The sequence below is a fragment of the Saccopteryx leptura genome, chromosome 1 (assembly GCF_036850995.1).
Source record: "Saccopteryx leptura isolate mSacLep1 chromosome 1, mSacLep1_pri_phased_curated, whole genome shotgun sequence".
NCBI classification, from domain to species: domain Eukaryota; kingdom Metazoa; phylum Chordata; class Mammalia; order Chiroptera; family Emballonuridae; genus Saccopteryx; species Saccopteryx leptura.
In genome coordinates this window covers 90,070,906-90,077,537 of record NC_089503.1, presented here as the reverse complement: position 1 = coordinate 90,077,537, position 6,632 = coordinate 90,070,906, and the positions used below count along the sequence as shown (strand labels likewise).

Genomic DNA, 6,632 nt, shown 5'->3' with positions numbered 1-6,632 from the left:
CAGTTGAATGATTATACAGCTTGACTTCAATACAGATTATAAAAGCTACAGTAATCAAGACAGTGTAATATTGGCATCAAAATAGACAAATATTAATAGATCAATAGAACAGATTAAAAAATCCAGAAAATTATTTTCAACTAAAGTGTAAAGACAATTCAGTGGAGAAAAAAAATAGTCTTTTCAAAAAAATGGATATACACATAAAAAATAGTAAAATTTAAACCATATCTCATATCATTTACAAAAATTAACTCAAAATGCATCATAGACTTAAGTGTAAACTTAAAACTATTAAAATTCCTAGAACAGGCCCTGGCCGGTTGGCTCAGTGGTAGAGCGTCGGCCTGGCATGTAGAAGTCCCGGGTTCGATTCCCGGCCAGGGCACACAGGAAAAGTGCCCATTTGCTTCTCCACCCCTCCCCCTCTCCTTCCTCTCTGTCTCTCTCTTCCCCTCGCTCAGCCAAGGCTCCATTGGAGCAAAGATGGCCCGGGCGCTGGGGATGGCTCCTTGGCCTCTGCCCCAGGTGCTAGAGTGGCTCTGGTCACGGCAGAGCGACTCCCCGGAGGGGCAGAGCATCGCCCCCTGGTGGGCAGAGCGTCGCCCCTGGTGGGCGTGCAGGGTGGATCCCGGTCGGGCGCATGCGGGAGTCTGTCTGACTGTCTCTCCCGGTTTCTAGCTTCAGAAAAATACAAAAAAAAAAAAAAAAAATTCCTAGAACAAACAAGAGATATACATTGTTATCTTTGGTTAGGAAGGATTTCTTACATTAAAAGAAAAGGAAAAGGAAGTAGCCTGACCTGTGGTGGCACACTGGATAGAGCATCGACCTGGAATGCTGAGGTCACCAGTTCAAAATCTTGGCTTGCCTAGTCAAGGCACATACAACAAGCAACTATGATAAGCTGATGCTACCTGGTCCTTTTTCCTTTTCGCTCTCTCTCTTTCCTCTCTCTAAATCAATAAATAAAAATAAATCTTTTAAAAATAAACTAAAAGCCCAAATATACACAAGAATAAAAATGATAAATCTTATGTGATCAAAGTTAAGTACATTTGCTCATCAAAAGACATTTAAAACAGTAAAAGAAAAGCCACAGTAGACTGAGGAAATATCTGCAATTCACATAGTTGGTCTTTGATCTGGAATATGGAACTTTCATAATAAGAAACAAAATGCAAACTGAATCTTGGGCAAAAAATTTGGACAGACTGTTCACAAAACATGTATGGATGAGCTCACTCTCTTCTCCTGCCCCCACTTTACACACACAGAAGAGTTCAGGTGAGCACACGAGTAGATGGCAAACTCGTACAAGTGAACAGAAGAAGCCTGAGCTGGAACCTTGCCAGCACTTTAATCTTGGACTTCCCAGCTTTCCAGAAGTGTGAGAAGAAAATTTTTGTTGTTTTAGGGGGGAAAATATGTAGTTGCTTTATAAACACAGTAAAAGATGTTCAAGTTATTGATCATTAGGAAAATGCAGACTGTAATGAGCTATCTCTACACAACTTAGAATGTTTTCTCTTAAAATGACTGACTCAACCAAGTGTTATGAAAGATATGCAGCCATCTATCATACATACATTTTTCAAAAATAAATGAAAAAATATGTGCATTAGAAAAGATTGTTCATACCATGTTATAGGTAATATATAAAACCTGAAAACAACAAAGATTTTCATCAATAGGTGAATGAATGAACAAATCAATGAACAGATAGTAGCAAAATGAACCACAGCTCAGCCTAAAAAGAACAAACTAATGATACATGAAATAACATGAATAAATTTTAAAATAACAGCACTGGGTGAAATAAGCAAGAGAAAAATGAATGCATATGATGATTACATTTATATAAAATTAAAGAAATGACAAACTAATCCACAGTGATAGAAAGTACAGTGTGTCTGTAAAGTCATGGTGCACTTTTGACCAGTCACAGGAAAGCAACAAAAGACAATAGAAATGTGAAATCTGCACCAAATAAAAAGAAAACCCTCCCAGTTTCTGTAGGATGATGTGGCAGCATGTGCACATGCACAGATAATGATGTAACACCGTGTATACAGAGCAGCCTCCGGCCATGCCAGTCCAGATGTGGACTGTACATAGGAAAGTTCAGTGTGTTTTGTGACTCGCTAAATTTGAATCCGTGACCAAAGTGCAATGTGAATATTGGCGCATTTATAACGAAGCATCACCACATAGGAATAACATTACTCGGTGGGATAAGCAGTTGAAGGAAACCAGCAGTTTGGTGGAGAAACCCCGTTCTGGTAGGCTATCAGTCAGTGACAAGTCTGTAGAGGCTATACGGGATAGCTACCTAAGGAGCCCTAAAATATCTGTGCGTGAGCCCACATCGAACTGCACTGAATAGGTATGAAACTGGGAGAGTTTTCCTTTTATTTGGTGCAGATTTCACATTTCTATTGTCTTTTGCTGCTTTCTGATGACCGGTCAAAAGTGCACCATGACTTTATAGACACACTGTATGTCAATGATTACCTGGAAATTGGTGTGGGTGGTGGGGTGTGTAGGAAGGAGAGATTATAAGTGAGGAAAGAAAACTTTGGAAAGTGGTAGATAATCAATATCTTAATTGTGGCAATGGTTTTATGAGTGTATAATTTGTCTAAACTTATGAAATTGTATTCTTTCTCAACAGTTTATTGTATGTCAATTATTCCTATAAAGAAGCAAAACATTGAGTGTGAGCAGATAAACTATCTGTGCTGTGACAAAACATATATGCAAAGAAGATGATTCCAATTATATTCTTTCTTGTATCCATGCATTTTGAAATGTCACTTGCAGTTGCTTTCATCAGAGGTGAAACCTCCAAAGAGTGGGACAATATTAAACAGCAAAAATAAATGAGCTATCACACTGTGAAAAGACATGAAGGAAGCTTAAATGCATATTAGTGTGAGAGAAGCCAATATGAGAAGGCTGCTTACTGTGTGATTCCAACTACGTGACATTCTGGAAAAGGCAAACTATGAGTATATATAGTAAAATGTGGTTGCCAGGGATTGTGGTGGGGGGAAGTAAGAAAGAGTAGGCAGAGCACAGAAGATGATTTGTATTGTGATTTCCCAAGACACCAGTTCTTTATTTACCTATGTAGGGTACTATAAACTGGTAGACAGTGTTTTCAGAAGTTCAGAAATGAAAAAAAAAAGTAGACAAAGCATTAAAGATATTTAATGATTGTGAATATACAAAAAATCTCAAAGTAGGGATTGTAGAGCTGGAGCAGTAAGTAGCTCATTAATAGCGCACCTGATCTTAAGTTGTTTTCCATTTTTTTCACTTGTAACCTTCTAGTTGAAGTAAGGTACTTTCTTCCTTTCCTTCCTTCCTGTACTGACCTGTGCTTGGTGTCCTAAGATTCCCTGGGCAGTGAACCTGCTGTCTCTTTTAGGATGGGAAGGTAAAGAACACCAAAAGTTTTGAGCATATAGATATTTTACATAGAAATTCAAAGATTTTGTTTTAATATATTTTCACACAAAATATCATGAACCTTTGTTGGTTGTGTTGCTTCTTAGGGGTAACTTCTTGAAGATGAGTCTAAAGAGGTTTGGACGGCAAGTTCATCAATGTACATAAAAATTTTAGTCTTTACTTTTTAAAGATAAACCTTGAAAAATACAAGAATTGGAGAGCATTGAGTATATGACCTCTAAGACTATCTTTAGCTTTCAAAATCTAATAGTGAGTCTGAAATCTGAACACACTGGGAAACAGAAAAATGACCACTGGATGTATTTACAGAACCAAGCAATTTCTTATAAACTAAAACTTTGCCAAGATTGTAGGAGTATTGCATTGCCTCATGTGACCCAACTCTTATCAGATCTACTATGATTATACTTTGGATCTCCAGGGATCTATATCAACTTATATGTGTGTCCAGTAATCCTTGAAATGTTTGAATAATGCCATTTTCTCAATCTATCGCTTAACCTGAATAACTGGATGTAGATCCCTTACAAGAAAGACTGAAAAACATACTGAATATCATTGCTGTGTTCTTTTTTTTTTTTTTTGTATTTTTCTGAAGCTAGAAACGGGGAGAGACAGTCAGACAGACTCCCGCATGCGCCCTACCGGGATCCACCCGGCACGCCCACCAGGGGGAGACGCTCTGCCCACCAGGGGGTGATGCTCTGCCCCTCTGGGGCATCACTCTGTTGTGACCAGAGCAACTCTAGCGCCTGGGGCAGAGGCCAAGGAGCCATCCCCAGTGCCCGGGCCATCTTTGCTCCAATGGAGCCTTGGCTGTGGGAGGGGAAGAGAGAGACAGAGAGGAAGGAGAGGGGGAGGGGTGGAGAAGCAGATGGGGGCCTCTCCTGTGTACCCTGGCCGGGAATCAAACCCGGGACTTCTGCACGCCAGGCCGACGCTCTACCACTGAGCCAACCGGCCAGGGCATTGCTGTGTTTTTAAAGAGCCCCTTGTCTTGGAGACTTGGTCTCTTTTTCAATCAATGGGTTTTAGATCTGAAAACAGCATAAAATGTGGAACTAGGAAGGGGATCATGGCTTTTGTTGAGGCAACTTCCCTAAGCTTCCTGGTCATCCATCCTTGATTTCTTCTGCTAATTCAAGCTGAGTTGTATCCTTGTTGACTGCATTTTCATTTTGCCGTTAAGGATGCCATGTTTAAAATTCATTATAGATCAGGTCTTTTGGCTTCCATTTTGATTTGATAGATATTTGTAGTCACCTTTTCTTTATTTTGGGGGGAGTCCTAGTATTCTAATTATTGTCAGTAAGCCACATTTTATAATATTTTCTCTTATTGACAGCTATGGCTTATAGAGTAATGATACCATTAAAAAATTTAATGTTGCTCATTCCCCTCTCAAAAGATCACTCCTCATAGCCCTTGTAAATGGTATGTGTTCTGGGCCTTCTCATGAACATAACCGTCTAGTAGACCTTCTGGCCATAGATGTCTGGTCACTTCCATGACCGTTTATTTTTCCCATTTCTGCTATGGCAATTCTGGCCTTTTAACTTCACTCATTATGGACCATTCTTTTTTACATGCCTCTAGGAAACATATTAGTAGCAAGTTTACCCCATCTCCTGAGATCTTTTCCTCAGTGATAAGTATGACATGACAGGAGAGCATTACCAAGTCAATAATCCTTTCTTCTCCTATTTTATATTATTGTCCCTTGATTAAACACCTTCAGAATACAGTCTCATTCATACTTTGCCTGTACCTATTGGTATATAAAATCTATTTCTTATAGCTCTTTTGACTATAGAACCACCTAGGTTATGCTATGAATTAACCCTAGTAATGAAGTAGGTGGACTTGACAGAAGGTAGGAGCAGCTCTTGAGGGACACACTTTATAACTGACAGGAAAGAACCTCAGCATTATCTTCCAAACAAGAAGTGGGAGATGAGGCATGCTAGTTCTTGATGGGAGTGCTATTTTTATAGGCTCAGAAGGATTCTAAGACAAAAAGTTACATAGCATGCATCCTGGTATCTTCATCCCATGTGTCAGAGCCCCAATATTTCCCACCAGGTAAAATGATCTTGACATAATAGAATAGCCTTGGTGAGCATACAACGTTCTTTGAATTTGGCCTCTCTGACTGCTGTTTTATGAATTGGTTCACAGCCTTTTCTTTTTTTTTCTTTTTTTTAAAATTCATTTTATTCAATTCCAAAGAAAAAGGAATGAGGATGACAGTAACAAACAAGGTTTTATCATTGAATATTGTGATGCAACCACAGCAGTCTTATATTTGAAACTTGATAAGGAAACAACTGCCTTCCAAAAGAGCTAAATATGCAGGTCCAAAAAATAAAGGTACTTTTTAACTGCCACATTCACTCAGAAGCCCATTCATCTCTTTCAGTCCCCATGATCAAGCACAGGTCCGCTTAGCTATATAATGAAGGGCAAACCCGCTGCCCCACTGACGTCACAGGACAGTTGCCTACAAAACCAGACTTCTGACACTGGGCTCCAGGTTCTCTTTCTCACAGCTCATCATCCTCATCCGGGAGAGCAGTGGTCTGGGCAAACCTTAGTTGGTGTTCATACTGTGCCGCCACAGCCAGGTTTATGACAGCCTCTGATGGGGCAGGAGCAGGCATGGTGACCAGCTCCAAGTTAGAGTCCCAAATTAGCTTTCTAGGAAGCTAGAGGAAGGGCTTTTCAAAGTTGTAGTTACTTTTGGCAGAAATGTCTTATAATAAAGATTCCTCTTTCAGTGAAAGACCATTGATTTTGCCTTAACTTTTCTTTCTTAATACCATTTTGTTGCTACACAACATAATGGGGAAATTTTCACACACTTTTTCCAGATCTCTGTGCCAGTTAGGCACATTCTTGTAAATACTTCTTGAAGTCACATCAAACATTACAATGCCACACTGGGCTTAGATATAATAGCTGTCTCTCAGTCCACTGAGCCTCTGACCCGCTGTCCCACACATTGAACTTAATAGGTACTCTGCTGGTGTGGGACACGAGAGGATGGACCTCAACACCCAAGGTAGCTACATACTTCTCAAATTCTCCAGTTAGATGATATTTCACAAATGTAGTTTTCTCAGTCCCATTATAACCAAGCAATACAAGTTTGAACT

General features: G+C 39.6%; 1 pseudogene; it reads right to left on the bottom strand.

Moving 5' to 3' along the window:
• Nucleotides 1-6,020: 6,020 nt before the first annotated feature.
• On the bottom strand, nucleotides 6,021-6,404 carry LOC136388948 (GTP-binding nuclear protein Ran-like; annotated as a pseudogene).
• Between the last annotated feature and the right edge of the window lie 228 nt (nucleotides 6,405-6,632).